At 57.7% G+C, this 23,098-nt stretch overlaps 1 protein-coding gene across 1 annotated transcript in view; it reads left to right on the forward strand.

Moving 5' to 3' along the window:
* The first annotated feature begins 301 nt into the window (after nucleotides 1–301).
* Nucleotides 302–23,098, forward strand: part of LOC117648410 (gamma-aminobutyric acid receptor alpha-like) — a 51,469-nt gene continuing 28,672 nt past the window's right edge. The window contains exon 1 of the mRNA XM_034390916.1: nucleotides 302–596. The gene's annotated coding sequence lies outside the window, so the exon portion shown is untranslated. The remainder of the gene's footprint in view (nucleotides 597–23,098) is intronic.

The following is a 23,098-nucleotide window of genomic DNA, read 5'->3' on the forward strand; positions in this document are numbered from 1 at the left end:
GGGTCCCTCCGCGCCGCGCCCCGCCCAGCCCCGCCATCCACGTGCTCGTCGGCGAGCTGCCTCTCGCGCCGCGCCATGCTGGCCCTGCTCATGGCCACCACCATGTTGTTGATGTTGTTGCTGGCCACCACCATGATGGCCGCCGTCTCGGCCAACGCGGCCTGCTGCTGCTGCCACTAGCGCCGTGGCCGCGCCGCCACGTCTTGGTGCATGGCGGCCTTGTCCAGAGGGGGCGCGCACAGCGCGGCGTAGCACAGCGCGGCGTAGCACAGCGTCCCACAGCGTAGCGCGGCGGGGCGTCGGTGCCGCCAGACCGCACCGCCCTGGCACCGCCAGCAAGCCAGCAAGCACGACGTGCAGCTGTCGGAAGCGGTGATGGAGGGGGGCAGCTGACTTACAGCGGACCGGAGCTGACTTGCAGCTGACGTGCAGCTGACGCGTAGCTGACGCGTAGCTGGACCAAAAGCTGACGCGTAGCTGACGCGTAGCTGGACCAAAAGCTAACGCGCAGCTGCCGCATAGCTGACGTGTAGCTGAGTGCAGCTGACGTTGGACTGACTCGCAGCTGACTCACAGCTGACTTCAGCGAGCCGCAGGTGAGTAGCTGACACGGGGCTTGTTGGACGCGCGAAACGACTAAATCCTCGTTTTTCATCGCTGTTTGATTGTGGGCGTGTTGGTGGAAGGGGGTGGTGATTTAATGGAATAGGCAGCGAATAAGTGAAATTGGATTGGAGGTGGGAAAGGGGGAGGGGGGAAAGGGGGGGGGGCGGATTCCCAGAGGTGGAGGCGGCTTCAGAGTAGGTGATATCGATGTTGACACCAGTGTAACTTAAAACGACGAGGGACCCGCCAGGATTTGGGATTTGGGGATGTTGAAGTGTCACCACTTGGGGGGAGGGGGATGTCAAGGGGGTTAGAAAGGAGGGGGGGGGTGTTTGGGCACGCCTTGGGGGATGAGGCAGGCACGCTGAATACGCGGGACACTAAAAAAAAGTTAAGTGAAGTCGACTCGAATCGACCAAAAATGTTTGATATGAATCCATTGAGATAAACCCGATCGTGTTTACTGCTCTAAGGGTTGGGCTGTGGCACTTGTGTTTTCCAAATTTTCATTTTTGAAAAATAGGTATCTTTTTGTTTGTTGCTGCCGTCAGGAATAGTGGAATTTGAAGAGGCATACTGGGGCTATATCGATCGCGACTCTGTCTCAACTTTACCTACCTCCTCCGCTCCATCAACCGCGTGACATGTTTTATTGAAAGCAACCCCAACGCGTTTCAATCTCGGGGAAGAATGCCGCTGCACTGCGGCGTTGCACAGTGGGCCGGAAGACCGGTGGAGGCGGCCAAAACTCTAGACGCGTTGCGAGCTCCAGAGTCGCTGAATGGGACTCGAACCGGACGTGTGACCCCACCAATGGATTGCCCTCCGAACGAGGGATCCATTGGTGGGGTCGCACGTTCGGTTCGAGGCCTGCTCAGCGACTCTGGAGCTCAAAACGCGTCTGGAGTTTTGGCCGCCTCCACCGGCTTCTGGTCCACTGTGTGGCGTGCCGTGGGATGGCGTGGGCGGTGGCGCCCCCGTCCGGCCGACTGGCGAACCAAAGGTGGCCGATCTGCGACTGACGCGGCCGTCACAAACAAGTGCCTGTTCGCGGTGCCCGCGCAAGGTCACGCAGTCAGACTGGGACAACACGGCAGCCAACCGACCCAGGCAATAATTTTGTTTGTAGACATTTTTTTTAAACAGATTGAATGGATTTCTGTTTTAGGTTCGGAGTGTGTTTTCAAATTAACGAACGACGTTGAAATGAAATCGCACGTCCGCGAATCGATTTTAACAGTGCAGTGGTGTTCACTGAGGCGGATAAGGGCGTCGCTATTTTGCTGCGGAACTAACTTCGGGCCTGCATTCCGCCGTCAATGCCACACTGTATGGAGCGCGTCCATCTCTGCGCGCCGCGCTCGCGAAACGCATGTTTTGTGTGTTTTAGGAATGCGCGAGGACGCTCGTGTGTGTGTGTGTGTGTGTGCGTGTGTGTGTGTGGGGGGGGGGTCGCAAATATGTTGGGGGAGGGCAGCTCGCTCATCTCCGTTACTGTATTACTGTAAACTTTTTAATTAGCTCTTTTCTGTTTTTTTTTTTTTTTTTTTACTAAAAAGCAGTTTACTACGATGAACATGAACATGATAGGCTAGACCGGGAATAATTCTCCGCTGATTGAGGCCCGAGCACCTCGGTCCATTCCTGTCTCTTTCTGTCTGTCCGTCCGTCCGCTGATGGTCCGGATGCACCGTGGAATGGAACATCCACGCCATCACGACCACTATTAGTTTAGCCTGCAGGCCGCGGCGCGGCGCGCTCAAAATTCGGCAAACACGAATAAGCAGCGAATCGCGGATGCAAATGCGCGCATTGTTTGTCGCTGTTTTTTCCCCCGGCGGTTTGCACCCGCTTGCATTCGGCTCGCTCGCATTGTGCCGACAGTGGAGGGGTCAGAGGTGGCGGTGGAGGTGGAGGCTGTTGTCAAGCCTAAGTCATTGTCTCTGGCGCGCTGATCTTGACGACGTTGTCGCCACACCTGGGGGGGGGGGGGGGGGGGCGGTTAACTCGGGGAAACTAGTTTCACTGCCAGTAATTGAAGGACGACCCCTGCGTACACTACACTGCCCCCTCTGCATTCTGGCCTCGCCCGGCCCGGCATTCCCGAGGGATGGTCTCCTCGCCAAGGCCAGTTGGCCACCCTAGCGGGCCGTTGTCGGCGCCGGGTGGCCACCCTAGCCGGGAAGGGTTGGCGGCCCTGGCGGCCGTGATTAGCCAGGCCCAGTTTCATCACGCCATCACGCGCCAATCGGCGAGCCGGGAGCGAGAGCTGCACCATTGTTATTTTCTTTGGGAAGCGCTGAGACTCGCGGGAAAGTTGGCCAAAGTCAAGAATGGATTTTGCTGATTTTTTATTCGGTTTTTCTCGTCGGCCGCCGCGCGCTGCTGTACAACGAGTGGGGTGCGGGAGGGTGTGGTGGGAAGGTGGGTGGGCAGTTGGGTGGGGAGGTGTGGTGGGGAGGTGTGGTGGGGAGGTGTGGTGGGAAGGTGCGGTGGGAAGGTGTGGTGGGAAAGGAGATGCGAAGGTGTGGGGAGGTGCGTGGCGTGTAACCAGGGTGTAACGGTGCCCCACCTCTGCCGCGCCTCTCGTTGCAGGGCTGGGCTCCAGGCTCCGCGCCTTGCGACATGCATTACTCTGCGTATAAAATTAGGTTTCGCCCGCTCAGCTGAAAGCACGTCAAGCGTCTCCCGGCCCGTCCCGGCTCCAGGCAGATCAGCCTGGGGAGCTCCGGGCGGTGTGCTGGGTGGGGCTGGCGGGCCGGGCGGGCCGGGCGGGCCCGGTGAGCCAGAGCAAGGGGTCCCTCTCGGACACTGCCTGGACTGTGTTCCATGACGTGCTGGAGCGGCTGGAGCGGGTGGGGCATGCCCAGCGTGGAGCCCAGCGGCTGGATTACATATTGTAGCCACTGCACTGCAAAACAAACGGCAGTGGAGGCGACGGAGGGCGTCGTCGTGGCATCGGCACTCCGCCATCTCCAAAGCAAATGCTTTGATCCGCCGGCGGCACGGCCCAGGCACCGCCCGCCTCGGTTTTAAGCCCTCATAAGTCGAGCTTTGCCGCAGAGGCGCCACAGCCTCCCTGTCCGCGTCGGGCCGCGTCAGGCCGCCTCAGTCTCCAGCCGGGTGCTCGGACTTGCCTCTCGTTATATCCGGCAGCCAGTCCGAACCATCTCGTCTCTCTCGCACCCCCACGCGTCGCGCTATGGTGTGCGACGGAGACAGAGGCGTCGAGCACTCGGGAGGCGAGAGGTACCCGAGCGCACCGGACGGCGAGGCCGGGCCGGGCCGCGCCCCCCGCACTCGATGCAAATGCCGAGCCCCCACTGTTAAAAATGTCTCAGAATCCGGACCGTTTCTGCCGGGCGATGTGCTCCGAGTCTCAAACTGCAAACTGACAATGCCGAGGTCTGTTTTCGGCTGTTCTCTGACTTGCGAGCCTCACCGTTTACGCACGGCCCCCGAGATTCGTCATTTCGTCAAAGTTGGCCGCGACCCCCCGCGGCGATGAGAGCCTGCGAGGCGCCGCCCTCTGTGTCGCCAGAGGAGAGAGAGAGAGAGAGAGAGAGAGAGAGGGAGAGAGAGAGAGAGAGAGAGAGGAGAGAGAGAGAGAGAGAGGGAAAAAGGGGAGGGGGGGGGGAGGAGAGGGGGGGGGAGAGGAGAGGGGGGAGAGAAAAAGAGAGAAGAGAGAGGGGAGAGAAGAGGGGGAGAGAGAGGGGAAGGGAAGAGAGAAGAAAAAAAAAAAAAAAAAAGAAGAGAGAGAGAGAGAGAGAGAGAGAGAGAGAGAGAGAGAGAGAGAGAGAGAGAGAGAGAATCGCTCCGCTATGCGCCCCAACTTTCCATTGGAAATCCGACACCCGGTGCAACACCGAGGATGACTCTGCGGTGCAGTTCCTGGACGTTCTGAGATTTGCCGAACGGATACACCTTGGTGGGGGAGCTTGTTGTGGGCGAGCGCGAGAGGAGGGGTGGGGCGGGGCGGGGCTGACTGATCGAGGATTGAGACCCCTAGCTGACGGGAGACAGTCCGGAACTGTGGAACCCCACTGGTAAACACGTCACTAGCAGAGCAGGGCGGGCAGGGGGGCGGAGTTCGTTCGGCAAGCCAAGCCCATTCCAGTGTAGTGGCTGCTGCTGAGGCGTCTGCCTGGCGTCTGCGGCGTGAGGAATGTCCGCGACAAGTTCGGTCGTACCCGCGGGGCGCGCGAAATGTTAACGGGTACTTCTGCGCTGCAGCTCTTTTTGTTGAGGAATTTCAGCTGTCGCGACGAAGCAGTGCTGGGAATCAGTGGGCCGGGCGTGTGCAACGTGTGCAAGCAGACGGAGTCAGACGGACGGGCGGGCCTACTCCTGATTGGCGCTCTTCCTCCAGTGTGCCGGTGGCGTCGTGGATGGGGCAGCAGCCTGCCGGCACAGTGGGCCAGAAGACCGCTGGAGGCGGCCGAAACTCCAGACGCGTTTAGAGCTCCAGAGTCGCTAAATGGGACTCGAGCCGAACGTGTGACCCCACCAATGGATTCCTCGTTCGGAGAGCAATCCATTGGTGGGGTCACACGTTCGGTTCGAGTCCCATTTAGCGACTCTGCAGCTCAAAACGCGTCCGGGCTTTCGACCGCCTCCACCGCTCTTCCGGCCCACTGTGCAATGCAGCCAGCCGCGCGCAGCGACGGCGTTGCCGCCAAACTCATGACCGACTCTGGCCATTCCTCGTCTAAATCACCTTCGCCCCCCCCCCACTTTCCGCTCGTCGTTTATACATTCCCCTCGCCGTGTTTACCGGGCGACGCTGCATCCCTCTCCTTCACGCCCCTCCTTCCCTCCATTTTTCTTCCTCCCCGAATTTCGGAATCACTTTGTTTAAAAAAATTTTGATCGCCGCGCCATTCCGCCGCGGTTTTGGTTTCGCCCCGCCAAGGAGAAGCGTCTCCTGCAGGAGTGCCGGCCATGGACACCTCGGATCGTCACGCGGAGTGGCACACTGTCACGCTGAGACGCACTTCGTCACTCTCTCTCCATCTTTTTTTTTTTTTTTGGGGGGGGGGGGGGGGGGGTCATTGACATTACGGCCAACAGCGTGACCTTAGGGATGCTGCCCCTTTGTTGTTGTTGTTGCCAGGGACCTTATTAACAGCCGCCTCTTTGTCTACCCGTGCCGCGCGCCGCAAAGAACGCGGCCGCACCTCCAAGTCACACAGTCGCGTTAAAAAATAATAATTTCGTTTTATTTTCCTTGTGTTTTTTTTTTTTTTGAAGAGTGTATTTCATTCGGCAGCGTTGGGCCGAGTTTCTCATTCCCGCGGATGGAATTAATGTAAAAAGACGGGCCGTGGGGCCGAGATGGCGCGAGATTTGAGATTTGGCGGCGAGTTGCGTCCTGGACTCCAGGGCCTGCCTTGCTCCTGCCGACGGCCTGCCGACCCGCGAATAGGCTCATTTGTCTTGGCGCGCTCGTCTCGGCAGTCTTGTCGCCGCTTAGCGAGCACCTCAGCGACTGCGCTGCTGTTAAACTTGTTGGTGGCTCATTCCACGCCGGGCCTCTCTACGGTCCGTCTCACCAGTGGGCCAGAAGACCGGCGCAGGTGGTACTGTCTAAACGCGTTTTGAGCTCCAGAGTCGCTTAACAGGACTCGAATCGAACGTGTGACCCCACCAATGGATTGCTCTGCGAACGAGCTATCCATTGGTGGGGTCACACGTTCGGTTCGAGTGCCATTTAGCAACTCTGGAATGCGTCTGGAGTTTCCGCCGCCTGCACCGGAAGTGCTCAGCACCCATGACACAACTGTCATATCACGAATTTGAGAGCGAGCCAGTTTCCACGCCATCGGCGCGTGCCCGCCACCCACTCCGAGTCCTGGCCGACCTCACCGAGGTCCTGGGCGAGGCCCCCGAGTGTGTGAGGCTGGCCTGGGTGGCCGGGGTAATCGCTGGGAAGTGGCGATAAGCAGACCACGCCCATACTGCCCGGCCAAAAAAGAGTTTAAACGGGGAGAGAAATGTGCCACGTGTACGGATAGTTGGCTTCTGTCAAGGCCGTGGCGGGGCCTGGGCGAGGCCTGCTGAGCGGCCTGGCCCTGGCCCTCTCCCAGTGGAGCATACTCATGTGCTGAAACCAGAGCGCCGCTGCGGCCGAGGCCGTGCACGGCCGTGGCGGGGACGCTCGCGGAATCCTTTGAGGCGAGCAGCGCGCCGCCGGCCTGCCTCGGCCTGCCCCGCCTGCCCGCTAAACGAGTGCCGTTGTATTTCTGGCCACCACCACGACCACCACCACGACCACCACCACGACCACCACCACGACCACCACGGCCACAACAGCCACCGCGTCGCTGGACGCGCCCTCTGGGGGTCGGGGCCGGGGCCTTTTGCGGTGGTCAGTGTTTGAAGGGTGGCCGGCGTCTTGGCGGGGCCGTGGGGGGGGGGGGCAGCCTTTGAGGAGACAACGCGCTGGCCGAGCCACGCAGAGCCACGCAGAGCCACGCAGAGCTACGCAGAGCTACGCATTGGGGAGAAGGTATGCTTTGATCGTATGCAGCCCCGAGCCCGAGCCACGGTCCCCCTGCCCCGCCCCCTGCCCCGCCCCCTGCCCCCGCTGGCCCCCCTGGGGGTCACTTTGTGCCTCCATGCGCGTGATGGCGCGCGGCGTAGCCACACCCTTCCCCCTCCCCCAGGGCGCCGCCCGGCGCACGGCCCATTGCACCCAATCGACAGGGCCCGGCTTGCGCGGCTAGCCCGGGTTGCCCGGCGAGACGCGATGACGGAACGCCACCGCCAAATTCGCTGCGATGCCAATCAGGCGCTTCCGTCTCTCTCGCACCCCCACGGGGCCCACGGGGCCCACGGGAGTGTGACAGAGACGGAACGAGCGGCGACGAGTCTTCATTTTCCCGCGCGTTTTTCTCGCGGTGCTGTTTGCCGCGCCTTGAGTTGCGAAGTCCGATCCGCCAATGGGGAAACGTTTTAGGCCGGCGTGTCGCCAGTCTGCCTCCGTTTGCACCTGCCCGTCGACACCCCTCCCCTCCCCACCTCGCCTCGCCTCGCCTCCGGTCACAGAGTGGAATCGGATTGCTTCGGTATTCCATCTGTAGGCACCGCGACGCGCCGCGACGCCCACGGGGGTGCCGCAGAGGGAGAGAAAGAGGGGGGGGGCTAGAGAGACCAGAGGCTGGATGTGCGGACGATAAAAAGTATAGTCAGGTGTCGGGGCTCGAACCCGCGACCTCCAGAGGGTACCGAGCTTTACACGGGACGGCGCCTTAAACCCCTCGGCCGAAACGAGCACACATCGTCGAGCTACCTGACCCGGTGGCGCATGGAAAATTATGGCTCGTGATCAAGAGGTGAAAAAAGGGGGAGTGGGGACTTTTATCGACGAATATCTGGGCTGAAAAACGTGAAAATGAAGTGGAGACTGGTGGAGTTTTTTTTTTTTAAAAAAAGGCAGGTGTGTGGTCTGAAAGGCACCAACCGAAATCTGAGGCGGAAAACTCATGTTGGCCCCAGGCGATAAAGGGGCTAGGAATGGAAGGGGCGTGTGGAACGGGGCGTCACATGGAGCGGACCAATCGATTAACGAACGAATGAACGAAAGAATGAATGAACGAATGAATGAACAAATGAATGAATGAATAAAAACGAATGAAAACGACTACGAAAGCCATGAACGACTACTTAATTAGTTGAAAAGGGACTTGGTTTTCCAAATTTTGTTCCACTTTAGCGCAGAGTGGCGCAAGGCCCGGACTGACTGCAGAGGAATCCTTCACACAGCTGCCGCTCGGCGAGGCTGGCGCGCTGGCGCGCTGGCGGTCTGCACAACTTGCGGCCCGCCGAGCAGACTCTCTCTGTCTCACTCGCGTCCAACGCGGAGAGTGCGAGAGAGACTCGCTGCATGGCAATGCAGTGCAGCCGCGCTGTCCCGTCAACTCGACGAGTCCCGACATTCATCCCTGGAGAGCGTGAAAGCTTCTGGAGGCGCGGCAGCGCGCTGCTGGAGTGGGTGCAGCCTCCTCTTTTTTCGGTGTTTCGCAGTGTAGCGGGGTTGGGGCGCACCAGGGGCGTACCAAGGTGGGGCCACTGCAGCGGAGCGACAGTGGAGCTCAAAACGCGCCTGGATGCCGCACCGGCCGCACAGTGGGCCAGAAGTCCGGTGGAGGCGGCCGAAACTCCAGACGCGTTTTGAGCTCCAGAGTCGCTAAATGGGACTCGAACCGGACGTGTGACCCCACCAATGGATTCCTCGTTCGGAGAGCAATCCATTGGTGGGGTCACACGCTCGGTTCGAGTCCTGTTCAGCGGCTCTGGAGCTCAAAACGCGTCTGGAGTTTCGGCCGCCTCCACCCCACTGTGCGCCGGCAATCTCACGGGCGCCGTGTCATCGCCGTGCTCTCATCACTTATTTGACGGCGAGGCCGTTTGAGGCCGTTAGTGGCCGATCCCTGTTTGAATAATTTGGCGGCAACAGGCCGAACTGCCCGGCCCCGCCCCGCCCCGCCCCCCGCCGACGGCGCGCCTCCGGGCGGCCTCGGGGTGTGCCTGGCGGCGGGCCCTCGGGGTCCGTCACACCCGTTTGCGGGACACCCCTGCCTCCCCTCCCCTTTACACTTGATATCTCCCGCCCCTCACCCCCTGCCCCGGCCCAGCCGGCCCCGGCCGAGCGATTCAGGACAGCCATCCGTCTCTGTCGCACCCTTGCGGCGAGCCCCGCGAGTGCGACAGAGAAAGACGGAGGCAGGGAGAGAGATAGCGAGCGAGTGGCCGTTGCAATCTTCTGCTCATTGAAAAGGGGCCGCTTTCTGTTGCGACGGTGCGGACGGCGTGATGGGTCCGTCCCCCCCCCTCCAAAGCCCCCGTCTGCTTGTCCGTCACCAAAGCGGGCTGCGGACAAATCCCCCGCCGTCGATCCCTCAGGTCCGTCCACGTCCGTGTTCCATCGCACAAAAAAAAAAGAAAAAAAAATTGGGAGATTTTGGCGATGCACACAAAAAGAGTTGTGTCAGTTTCTCCGAGACAGACAGCGAGAATCAAGGCAGCTTGCGGTTCTTCCGGTGCGGAGGGGCACTGCTATGCACTGCCAGAACAAACTCGCGTTTTGAGCTCCAGAGTCGCTAAAGGGGACTCGAACGGGACGTGTGACCCCACCAATGGACTGCTCTCCGAACGAGGAATCCATTGGTGGGGCCACACGCTCGGTTCGAGACCCATTTAGCGACTCTGGAGCTCAAAACGCGTCTGGAGTTCATCGGTCATCTGGCCCACTGTGCGGCGGTGGGGGAGTCTGGCGCCTTGCGGTATTCGGCGAAAGTACGTCGCAGCGGAGCGGCGGAGCGGCGGTGCGACGGACTGTCTTAATACAGTAGACACCCGTCGTTGTCCTTTCACCTCGTAGTATTGATTCATGTCGTCCATTCCCGACATTTTTTTTATTTTCTCCCCTCTGGTAATTGGCAGATGCGGGCTTTCGGGCGTGCGAGTCCCCGAAATTGGGTCTTTATCCACGTTCCACGGCCTCGTCGCGCCCCTTTGCTGGTTAACAAGTAGAAAGCCGACCACGTGACTCCAAGGCTGCTGCCTTTTGACCCGTGCTTTTGACCTGACCCAGGGAAAACAAGGAAAAAGTCAAATAAGCACACAAAAATAAAATAAAATTTTTGCAAGGTTATAGATTTAAACTGTTTCAGGGATTCAATTTGTAGTATGTTTTAGAAGAAAACGCGCAAAATAGATCGAACCATTTTTTTTCCGAAATTTGGGTTTCACGGCAGATTTACCCGCAATCTAACGGCGGGGCATTTGACGGTGTACCGTGGTCCGTGTTTGCATGAGACACAAGGCGACGTGAAGGAGTTAGTTGACAAAGTGTCTCGGAAATCCCGAAGCCCGACGCAGCTCGGCTACTCAAACACGACAGGACGAGGGACGCGCCGCTCCGAAAATCAATCGGCAGGCAGTGTGTCGGAAAGTAGCTTCTTATCAAGTGGATGAGCTGTCGGTCAACACTTTTCTTGCCTGAAAATTTTCACAAGTTCTTTTCAACTTATATCCAAATGTACAACAGTCCTTTGTTTAATTTTGTGTAGTCTTTCCCGCAAAACAGTTAATTTTTGTTTCTCCTGAAAAAATGACTAAAATCGAGTCATCTCTTTCTCCCGCGCTTCATGGATCAATGGTTGAACGAGGTTCTGCCTTTTTTGTCTCGCTTCTTCGGTTGCGACCAGGGAGAAAGAAGGTCCGTTCCAGCTCTTTTTTCATCTCTCTCTCTCTCTCTCTCTCTCTCTCTCTCTCTCTCTCTCTCTCTCTCTCTCTCCCTCTCTCTCTCTCTCTCTCTCTCTCTCTCTCTCTCCCTCTCTCTCTCTCTCTCTCTCCCTTTTTCGCTGTTGTGTGCGTCTTGGAGGGCCTGTGCGCGGGTGGCACGCACGCCGTCTCAAACTGCTGGAACGGGCCGCTGCCTGGAGCCTGCCTGGAGCCTGCCTGGAGCCTGCCTGGAGCTGCAGCAGAGGCTGCCCACGGCCGCCCACGGCTGCCAAGCCCTGGAAAGTTAGTTCGCTGAGGAGGATTAAGTATTGTGTGAGTGTAAGGGAACGACGCAGTGGAAACAGAACGGCGCTAGTGACCGCTACACCAGATCATCTCCGACCCCCCCCGCGCCCCCACCATCGCTATTACCGTCACTGGTCTGCCTTGGCGACGCTCCGCTGAGGGGGAGAGAGAGAGAGAGAGAGAGAGAGAGAGAGAGAGAGAGAGAGAGAGAGAGAGAGAGAGAGCGCTATGTGCGTGTGTGTGTGGCACTCGGCAAACTTTTCGAAAAGTGACTCTTCCACCACTCCGGCCCGTTTGGGAAAGGGAAGGGTCGGTGAGACGGCCGGCAAACAAGGTGAAAAGAAATTGTGTCGCGGTGCGACACACACACACACACACACTCAGACGCATGCATGCACACACAATCACACGCGAGCAAGCACACACTATCGCCACACTTGTCCCAATGATGAAAAATAGCCGGTGCCAGCAGAGTCGTTTTCGTCGCTCTGTCTCTCTTGCGCCTACACGGGACGCGGCGTGAGCGCGCGCGAGAGAGAGAGAGAGGCGGAGTGACGACCCTCGGAATCAGTCCGCAGGGAAGGCAACTGCTAGCAAACTGGCGCGCGGCGGCAGGGCCAGGCAGTCGGATCGGAACGGGGTCGAGGAACATATTGTGAAGGACTGGGGAAGGCCCCTTGCTGCCGCCCTGCCGCCCTGCCGCCCCACTGGCAGTGTAAATGTTTGTTGTATTCAGATTCAGCCGCCTACAATCCGGGAGGCCGAACCAAGGGCCGAACGAACGCCAGCCAACCTGGTTGCTTTGCATGAAAAATTCGTCGAGGCGGTGTGGCGCTCCGAATCTATAAACTACCCTGTCGCCTCGCCCCGCCCCGCCCCGCCCCGCCCCAGCCCGCGGAATGCGCAGTTTGATTTTTATTCACAAAGGAAGTGCGTGCCCCTACCCCCAGCCCCCCTTCGATGGGGACGATGCACTTGTCCGCCTTCTCGAGACGCTGCTGCAGCCTTGCTGCAGTGGCGCTAACTCGTCGCTCTGTCTCTCTCGCACTCGCGCGGCGCCCCGCTGCAGTGCGAGAGAGGCAGCTGCACAGCCTGCACTCCGGCGGCTCTTTGAGATTGAAATGACGCCCAGCTTTCCAATCCGGCCGCTTCCCGTCTCTCTCGCACTCGCGGGGCGAGAGAGACAGAGCCGTGATCAGCCGATTGGCGCACACTGCCAACACGATTCGAAATCATTTTTCCCGGAGCAAAAGGCGACTATTCGCACGATTTGCCAGGTGCTCCTCGAGGCGTGAGACGCCGCCAGGCGGGATCGAACCCCTCTCCGGGGCAACCGCGCTCGCTGGTAGGCGTTCCAACTTACCTGGGGGTGCGGTCGCGGCAGCTGTGCTGGGGGCGTGAAACACAGCCCTCTGGTGGCGGAGGGGGAGGGGGAGGGGAGGGGAGGGGGGGCTGCCTGCGGGACAGGCTGCCAGGTCGTGTCAGACGTAAGGAGCCTCAAACGCCCCACATCCTTAACCAGCCAGTCATGCACACCCTGGCGTTGCTTCCCCGTGTGTGTGTGTGTGTGTGTGTGAGAGAGAGAGAGAGAGAGAGAGAGAAGGGAGGGGCGCACCGTAAGAGTGGCACCCCTGTTTCCCACTGACTGACTGTCCGACGGCAGAGAGCGTGGAGCGTGTGCCTCTCTGCCTCGAACGCGTAAAGACGACGCACACCACAAATTAGGGACCCGCAAACGAACGAACCTTGACTAATTTTTACGTTGTCAAATTAAAAAAAAACTACACTGGTTTTTAAAGGTTTTTTTTTGACGTGGAAGGCGACCTTGAAGCAAATACGCTGTGCCAAATCATGATCCACCAATTTTTTTTTTATAAAAGTGGTGCGGAATTTTTTTTTTTACTCAACCGCGGAAGTAAAAAAACGACGACAACTCGCTCAAATTCAGTACGATGCGGCCGCGAAAACGGTTGGCACCCTCTCTGTCCAGTGAGGCGCTGGACGAAGGGAGAGGGGGGGGGGGGGCTCAAATTGACGAAACCACATTAGATAAGTCCTGCCGCTGGGTGCTGCCGCGTTGGGATGGCTGGTGCGCTCCGCACGTCCCCGCCCTTAAAATACTTGACGCTTCAAAAATAAGCGCTGGAAGGGGGGGGGGGCATCGTCGGGGTGCGAGCGGGAATCTAGGCGACGGGCGCCAGAGAGATCATAAATGCCCCGGGACGAAAAACAAAGAGGAGACTCATCTCCTTTGCATGTGAATATGCTAAAGATCCGCTGCTGCTTGGCCGTCATACGAAATCGTGAAAATTTTCATTTTTTTTTGGTGAGAATGGGGAGGGGGTAGGGCTGCTTCATGGACGGCTAGTGTGCGACAGCCCGCTAGGGGCGGGGCAGTTCGGCCCAGTCGCAAACAGATGGCTTTGTCGGCCATAACTTGGCCGCTCTTTCGATACCCATCCTCGATGTTTGTTGTTGTTGTTGTCGTCGTCCCCGGGTCGTCCATTCAGGTGCCCCCATCTTGCCATACGTCACTCTATCAGGTGCTTGCCGCGGCGCAGCCCCCGCGGGCTGTTCATTTTGGACAGTGCTCTGTCTCTCTCGCGCCCCTTGCGGGACGCCCTGCGAGTGCGAGAGAGAGGGGAACAGCTCGGCGTCGCCACATCCCTTCCGCGGACCTTTAGTGTAATGACTGGGGCGGCCCCGGGGGCCGTCGTGGTGACAGTGTGGTGGCGGTGAGCACGGCGTGAGGCAGCCTGCAGGCAGGACGCGGCAGATTTCCGCAGGGAGATGTCCCCGCCGTAATCTGCGCCAGCAGCGGCAGTGCTGCCACGCAAGGCGGCCAAAACGCTCGCCATGCACCGAAAGGGATGCCAACCTCAGCCTGCCCACTGCCCACAAGGTCTTCCCGAAACCGAAACCAGAGCCAATATACTGTCTGTTGCCTTCGGGGCGACTATGGTGCATGATGAGAACCTCGCCACGCCGCCCGGACCAGTAAAAGTCAATTGTTTTGAAAGAAATTTCAATTTTTTTTTGAAATTAGCATCTTTGCACCCATTTCGAAAGCGCTGAAAAGTTTGGCAATTTTTGTTTAGTGTGTGTTTTTGGGTCGGAGTTGGTGACACAGCCAGAAAATGAGGTTCGACCTTGCAGACTTGATGTGTCCCTAGTGGAAGGTGCTCCAGTGCGTCACTATAACTGAATCCTGGCCCGCCCCCCACCCCGCCCCCGCGTCCAGAAACCTCCGCAAACTCGTCCGCCCACCATCACGCCCTGTCTCTCTCGCTCTCGTGCGGCGGTCCCTCCGCGGGTGCGAGAGAGACAGAGCGCCGCATTGGCACGCATTGCCAGGTATCGAATGAAAGGGACTCGTCACAATGCCCGGGCGAGACGTTCAAATCCGCCAGGCGCCCCGGGGGCTGCGGCCGAGGCGGCGGCCGAGATGGTGGCCGTGCTGGCCGTCCTGGCCGTGAGTGCGAGAGAGACGTAGCGAGGAAGCGTCTTCGGAGGCGGCCGTCATCGTGCGTCAGCCCAGCCATCGTGACACATCAATTACACCCACAAAAATGGTGTCTTAATTTTCAATTTTCTTGGTTTTTATAGGGAAGTCAGTCTTAATTCAAGAAAAGTTTTCTGCATACAAGAAAAAAAGTTTGGATAAAGAAAAATTTTCTCGAAAAAAAAAAAAAACCACACACACAAAAAGTTATTTTTTTCTTGATTCAAGGGAGGTTGTTTTTCAACAGTGCTGCGCCTTCTAAACGCAGTAAGCACGATTCCACGCTCCGCCACGCTCTAAAAGACCGCGCCCTGTGATTGTTGTTGCCGTACAACGCGCCGCGTTTCGGAAACCTCGCGGAAAGAACTCGTTAAAAAGGCAAGGCACCAAATTGGGGCTCTCTCTGTCCCTTTCTCCGTCTTAATCATCGTTCGGTCGGCCCAGTCTCGAGACAGACTGAATTATTTCTCTTGTTTGGAACTTGGAGCTCGGAGGCGGTGGCGCGGCGGCCGCGAGCGGCACAACTCGACGGTGTGCGAATGAGTGCGTGCGTGCGAATGACAGAAAGAGGTCGATGAGTTACCTGAGAACCTTCCGCCAGGATCTGCGGTGCAGTCACGTGAACAAATTTCGAGAATGTCATTTTTTTTCGAGGTATGACCGATGGATGCAGTAAGCAACGTGAAATCCTGAAAACTTTGAAATATTCTTTGTGCGCATTGAAAAATTCGAATTTGAAAATTCTCTCTAAGAATTCAAAAAATTTGTGTGTGAATTTCAAAATTCCGTGTGTGCATATAAAAATTTCAAAATTTCCCTGTGAACTTCCAAATTCCCTCTGTCAATTTCAAAAATTCCCTGTGTGAATTTTTAAATTCTCTATTTTAAAAATTCTTTGTGTGAATTGAAAAATTCACTGTGTAGATTGAAAACTTCTCTGTGAGAATTGAAAAAAAAAATTATCTGTGTGAATTTAAAAGATAAGTGTGCATCGATGGAACTCCGCAGCCGGCTGGGGCTGTTTCGCCCCGCTGCGCTTCCGGACTTCCGGTTTGTGTGAGTGTCTCTTCCGGGCCGTGGCGAGGCGGAAGGCGGAGCGGCATTTGGCTCCGGGCGACGCGTCGCGAGCGTCGCGAGCGTCTCGCCGGCCCGTTTCCGGTTGCAGTGCAGCAGTATCGGCCACCCGGCCAATCGGCCACTGACAAAATTCTCTCCAAAACTTCTTTCTTACGAAGCGCTGACTGCAGCGGAAGGTTTTGAGGGCGTGTACCTCCGTGGCACTCCGTGGCCAGCACATGACGTCACAGGGGGGGGGGGGGGGGGTGAGCGAGTGAACGGAGTGACGGCTCAGCCGGCCAAGTCCGCCTGCAGAGTGATTCCCCGCTCCGTCTCTCTCTCTCTCTCGCGCGCGCGCAACCCAACCCACCCTGAGTGCGAGAGAGAGAGCAGAGCGGTGTTGCAGGCGTGTGGCTGCAGACTTACCCCCTGGAGCGCCGCTGTAAAACAAGGGGCGGCTCGGCCAAACAGTTTAATCAAACCGAATTGAGTCCCTGCTCTTTGTGTGGCCTCGCTTTGTCGCACCTGAGAGAGAGAGAGAGAGAGAGAGAGAGAGAGAGAGAGAGAGAGAGAGAGAGAGAGAGAGAGAGAGAGAGAGGACAATGTCACGCATTCACTCACTGACACATTCAGGTTCAGAAAGGGATTCCTGCCCGACCGCGCGCCGCGAGCGCCCCGCCACGGAATGCGTTTTTCTTGTGGTGGTCGAAAAAAAAGGGAAACTGGAGCAAACAGTGTGGCGGAAGAACAGAACCGCCTCTGCCGGGCTGCGCGCGGAGAGCGAGAGAGAGCGCGCGAGGGCGAGGAGAGTTCGAGAGAGAGAGCGCCGCGTCCGAAACGGCTAATTAGGCGTTTCACTCAATTTGTTCGTGTTTTCTCGCGCCCTTGCACTGGGGGAGCCCACACTGCCAAAAATGGGTCGGTCGCACTGGAATGGACTCAACCAAGCAAAGTCCCAAACGAGGGTCGGGTCACCATAGCCGGCGGATCTTGGAACCCTCTCTAACACCTGCCTAAGTAACCAGCAAGCCCTTCAAAGGTCGGGGCAGTGACCACAGGCCATCAGTGGCTTTATCAGAAAGGGGCGTGCCTTCCAGAGGAAAGTGGCCTAGCGAACGGACCAAGGCTGTTGTTGTTTCCACCTCCATCATTACTGGCCCCATTTGACCGGCGAGAGACAGCGCGCAGCCTCCACTTTAATCCAGCGGGCATATCCGTTGGCCGGCGGCCAGCGAGGCCACTGAAAAGCATAAACGCTGCGTCCCCAATGCACCGCGTCTGGCCAACGAAAGCAAAACGTTGCTATTCCTGCGTATTTTCGCAAGGACACGACGATAGGGCGTTCGCCTCGGGAGCGCCTTGTTAATGTGATCGACACGTCACTCACGATTCCACGAACTGCCGCGCAGATTGAAGCTTTTTATCAGTATTAGTCTCTGCGCTGAGATCTAACAAGAGCAGTACAGTCAAAATACTTCTTTTTTCAATTGGAGTCATTTTTGGCCCGCCCTTCTATTCAAAAAATAGGGGGAGGGCCTATGCATTTGCCTTTGTGCTGGTGTTGTTGTTGTTGTTGTGTAGTTGTTGTTGTTGTTGTTGGCGTCTGTGTACAAGGAAGGAGTTGAGCTAGAGTAACCAGATTTGGAGGGTACTTCAGGAGTACCGTCCAAACAAATAATCCGGTGGTGCAAATCCCGTCCGGGTCGCACAAGGGCTGCTGCAGGTGCATCATGGTTTGAGCGGGAGGGGGATTTCCGCCATTATTGGTGCTAGCAGGGCACATAGGGGTATTTTTGGAATCGGGGCGACGAGACAAGATGAATGGACCTGGTCCCGCCCCCATCGGCCGCTTTTACGAGTTGGCCAGATCAGGATCTTCAAAAAAAGGGGTCGACCGACTAAAAAAATTATTGCAGATTTCGATTGGTCTCAGCAAGACCTTTTCAACGAGGGGTCGGAAAGGGGGTCCAGGAGCCCGACTTCGTCTATTAGTCACATCAGAATCTTGAAAAAAGGGGGTCGACCGACTGAAAATTTTTACTTAATTTTTCGATAGGTCTTGGCAAGACCTCTTCAACGAGGGGTCGGAAGGGGGGTCCAGGAGCCCGGCTTCATGAGTTATGGGGAAAAGTGCGACGGACTCTTTTTGCGCTCCTGCTGTGCCTCTATTGCAAGGAGTTGCAGTAGCATGGCAAATATGGGTTTTTTCGGAATGAGGGCGAAGAGAAAATGTAATGGGCATATTCTAAGGACAGTTGGAGTAAAAAGTGTAAGGACTATTGCATATTGTGAATAGAAGGGGGGGCCTAAGTCACGATGGTACATCGATAACTGTGCTTTACCCGCTCACGGGGTGTGTGATGCGAGCGGGCCGAAGGCCCGGGCCTTCGACTGGCCAAGTTGGGTCTGATGCGAGGGCCGAAGGCCCGAGGGAAAAAGGGCCCCCGGCAGGCCAAGCTGGGCCGGCCCCCTGTCGAACCGAGTTGCCGGCGCAGCGAAGCGGAGCTGGCAACTCGGTTCGACGGAAGGGCGGGCCCCAGCTTGTTAATAATAGTATCTGGGCATCACCGTTTATTTCGGGAAGCATGAAAAACAGTGGTGAACTTTTTGGGCCCGGTGTGATATCAACGCCGTGTCCGTTTCATATTTACCGCGCCGTTTTCAATAAGCCACCTCCCGATAGATAGCGCAGGGCGTGGTGGGGCGGGGCGGGGCGGGGCGGGGGGGGGTGGGGCGCGGCGGGGTGCGGCCGAGCGGAGATATTGTTTCCCAGGCAGAAGAGGCGCGTGGTTTCCGATTTTGTTTGACAGGCCAAAGTGTGTGACTGGTGACAGGGCCCGGAGCCCCGCGCGGAGGAGGGCGACGGGGGCCTGTTGCAGCGGGTCGCGTCTTTTATTTATACTCTGCGAAAAAAGTTTTTTTTTTTTCAAATTGGACCAATCCCATTCCACGACCTCCCCCACCACCACTTTTCCTCACACGAAACGCAATTCGCTTATTCGCAGAAATTGGCTCCTCTGGTTCACAGGGAAGACGGGCCGCGCAGCGCCGCGGGAGTCCTTAAGGGCGCCTAAGGGGGCTCGAGGTAAACACCTCGCACGTGGCGTGTGTGTGTGTGTGTGTGTGTGTGTGTGTGTGTGAAAGTGGGGGGATGGGGGTCTTCATGAAGATTTTTCATCTTAGGCGGCCAAAACTCTAGACGCGTTTTGAGCTCCAGAGTCGCTAAACAGGACTCGAGCCCGTGTGACCCCACCAATGGATTGCTCTCCGAACGAGGAATCCATTGGTGGGGTCACACGTTCGGTTCGAGTCCCGTTCAGCGACTCTGGAGCTCAGAACCCGTCCGGGATTCTGACCGCCTGCACCGGTCTTCTGGCAAATCCACTGTGCGCGCTGCTTGCGTGCTGCTCGCTCGGTGGAGGGCACTTGAAGCCAGCTCCTCCACTGGCAAGCGTTGCCATCTTTTGCCTCAGCTTATTCATGGCACATTGGTTTGATATTCAAGGACAGCAAAGCAGCCCCGCTACTGGAGGAAACAAAAACAGTAACAACAACAAAAGGACGGAAAAAAGAGCCCCTTTAGCAAACGTCACGTTTTGCTCGTGTGAGTCGCAGCAGTGCGGATCCGAACCCTTATGTGCACTTCGGCCGGCCGTCGGGGGAGCCGGGGAATGCAAAGACGCACATTACGGAGAGAAAGAGAGAGAGAGAGAGAGAGAGAGAGAGAGAGAGAGGAGAGAGAGAGAGAGAGAGGGAGAGAGAGTGAGAGAGAGTGAGAGAGAGTGAGAGAGAGAGAGATAGAGAGAGAGAGAGAGAGGGAGAGAGAAGGGGGGGGCGTGGGTCGCGTTGGCATTATCTGTCAATTATATTGCGGCCTTGCCTGCTATGCACTGCTAGGCACCAAGGAGGGACCGCCTGCAGAAAGCAATGTAGCACAATTACATCGTTCTAATGCAGTGGCCCTGCCGCGGCGCAATTTCAATTTGGTGCCATCGAGACGGCGGCGGTGGCGAAGACGAGGCTCCCTCGCGGGGCATTAAGTTTCGGAACAGGTGGAGAGCGCGGAAACACAGATATGCATTGCCAAAAAAGTTAAAAAGTTAAAAAAATCCCGAACTTTTTTTAAATTTTCAATGAACGATATGAGCAGGAAGTGGTAAAGCAAATCTATGCGCTGGAAACGAGACGAAACGCGAATGAAACGACTCGAAAGACGCATATCTCCTCACTCTGACGATATTTGCATGGGTGAAACATTTCTTTTAGCAAACTTTAGCGAGAGGGCCCTTGTGTGCGCACTCTCTTTCCGCGGAGACATTGTCGAGGCCGTAATTTTTACTGGCTGAGCAATGCATGCATGCATCACGATGCAGTGGGGCCGCTCTGTGCCGTGGCGTGTGCCTTCGCGGTGCCGTGGTGGGGAGTTGCCGAGTGCCTCGCGTTGAGCAAGACGAAGCAATTCGCGATAAGTTTTGATTCATGCGTGGGTCTCCGAGGAGGGAGAGAGAGTCGCCGGTTCGATCCCCGCCGTCCCCCTTTTTACTGTTTTCCAAGTTATCAGAATGCCTCAAATACCGAACGTCCCGGCCCCTTCCTCGCTGGGCCCACGGTCTGAACCGCAGCGCGCCCCGTCCGTCGTGGGCGAAGAGCTTCTGTTCCCGTCCTTGTTGGACGCTCGAAATGAATGTTTGCGCGCCTCCGTCGGGTTCTCTCCGTCTCGCAGGATATGAAGACACACGGAGGCGTCCTGCGCACAATGTAGAGCGCACCCCTCAATTCCATTAATTCACCGACCAAAAAGTAAAGTCTCAGTTTTATAACGAGGGACGCGTAGCCTGGTGAGGTCAACCAACCCGGAGCGGCAAAAAAAGGGTCAAGTGCGAAGCGCGGGACTCAGCCGTTATCGGAGAAGGACTTCCATCATTGTCGTCAAAAGGCTTTAATCGGATCGGCTTGTTCCTTGCTCATCCCGTTATCGGGATTTCGTTTTGCTCGTTACTGTTCGTCACCGCTCCATTATTTGCGTGGATTACTGACGTTTTCAGCACGGCTTCGCCGCGGCCCCATTTGACTCGGCCCGGCCGGCCGCGCGGGCGTCTGGGCTGCCAGCCTCGGCTGTCCCGCTCTTGCCTGCCCTCGGCCCGGCCCGCCTGGCCCACGGTCGCCACCGAGGACATTTGGGGCTGACGGCTCCACTTAGGGCGCCGGGCACGGCATGGCCCTGCCCACCCTGCCCGCGCCCCTGCCTGCTCGGGGAACAACACATTATGCACGGGAGGTGCGGCACATTGGCGAAGAGTGGAAAGCGGAAAAGCGATTGTCGCTTCAATGACAGGCAGCTTCTCAACAACAACACAGACTAAAGTAAAGGGACGTTTGTTTATTTCAGCTCTCGAGTATCTCCGATTTTGTCTAAGCACCTCCTCAGTTTTTGTCCAGCATTCGCCGCAGGCTTGGCCGCAGGTCCCCGAGGCCCGCGGACGTTGCGCTCGCGGTTCCCCATATTGCCCGCTCACCCAAGTAATATCACAGTAATTTGAGGGAGAAATGAATAGAGGCCTCGGGGCAAACTGCACCATGAATCAGGCCTCCACGACGGCCTCCTCGACGGCCTCCACGACGGCCTCGGCGGCAGGGAATGACCACGATCTACCTTCCTCAAGATTCGTTATTAGTTCCCGCCAAAAAGAGACCATTGTGCGGACAACAGGGAAACAACACCTGTTGCTAGCGCCAACCTCACGTGTTCATACACTCTCCGAGCCTTGACGCCTGCATATACTGGCATCGTAATTTGCTTATTTTTATTCGGGGGTGCTTAAAAAAGAACCTCCGACCATCGGCGTGGTCATGTGGCCATGACGCTCACGTTATTTTACCCGTGTATTGCCCCTGGACGGGGTTGAAGCCTGCCACCCCCCTCCCCTTCAACCCCCATGGCATCCTCGCTAACTCTTCCCCCCCCCCCGGCCCGCTGCCATTGTCTGTCTATCTCGCAGACAGTCTGTTCCGCCACCACACTCACACGCGCGCGCGCACACACACGCCAAAGTTGAAGTTCTCAAGGGTTTGTTTGTCTTCTGCACGCAATATTCTGTATCAGGTAGTCTTTACAGGCCTGCGCCGAAGACAGGCGGACGCTCACTCACACTAACGCCCGTCGCACAAAGCGGAGAGATCAGGGAGGAGGGTAAGAGACATGTGAGGGGAGGGGTAGCTCTCGACCTTGCTTGCGTTGGGAGCGGCGCAACCGTATCCCGTCGTACGGTGACGCCCCCCCCCCCCCCCCCCGGTCGAACGCAGTCACAGGAAGGATCCGGCATTCATGCGCCTCTTTGTGCACTTGGTGGAGGCCGTCGAGTTGGCCGGCCACCACTACCCTTGGGCCTTGGGGCTTGGGGCTGCGGAGCGCTGCCGAGCCGTGTATAGCCATGTGGCGACGGGGATGGCCCTGCCGGCCTAGTGGTGCCCAGTGGTGCCCAGTGATGCCCAGTGGTGCCCAGTGGTGCCCAGTGGTGCCCAGTGATGCCCAGTGGTGCCTAGAGGTCATCAGGGATGAGATGCCGACGGGGGGCGGCCTCGAATAGGCCCGCCCACGCCCAAGGCCCGGCCGGACCAGCAGCCGCAGCGAGGAGCGGCGCGGCCGGCCAAAACCCCAGACGCGTTTCGAGCTCCAGAGTCGCTAAACAGGCCTCGAACCGAACGTGTGGCCCCACCAATGGATTCCTCGTTCGGAGACCAATCCACTGGTGGGGTCACACGTTCGGTTCGAGGCCTTTTTAGCGACTCTGGAGCTCAAAACGCGTCTGGAGTTTCAGCCGCCCCCACCGGTCTTCACTGTGATTGGCCGAGATTCCCGGCCGCCGCGATCCGCGGAACGAACGCATTATCCGACTGTCAGACGGATGAGCGCGCCGCCGCACACGGCTTGATCCACCGGGCTATGTTCCGACCGATTCCTGTCGGCTTGTTCGCACACTCGAAAAATTGCGTCCAATTTCAGTCGAATCGGATTAAAATTTGGTTCATTTTGGCGTGTACCGGTTCTTTCTGCGCCGCCATTAACAGCCGTCGGCTTGCGTTCGCCCGGCGACGCGCGTCCTGCGCGGTGGCACACTGGCAGCACTGGCAGCCCTGCCTGGCCGGGCCGCAGACGGGGTTCGTATAATATTTTCCGCTGACTGTGCACCGCGACCCGTTTCGTTATTCTAGATCGCATTTCCAATAATTCAATAAATAAGGAAATTGAGTGTATAATAAGGGGCTCGCGTACAGTGGCGTGCAGGGGGGTTGACGTCGTCGGAGGGCCTCGCGTCAAGGAGGCTTTGACGCGTGGGGAGGTTCACTGGCACGCTCCGGAGTCTCAGGGGTGCACAGTGGGCCAGAGGACCGATGGAGCGG

The sequence above is a fragment of the Thrips palmi genome, unplaced genomic scaffold, assembly GCF_012932325.1.
Source record: "Thrips palmi isolate BJ-2018 unplaced genomic scaffold, TpBJ-2018v1 HiC_scaffold_3, whole genome shotgun sequence".
NCBI classification, from domain to species: domain Eukaryota; kingdom Metazoa; phylum Arthropoda; class Insecta; order Thysanoptera; family Thripidae; genus Thrips; species Thrips palmi.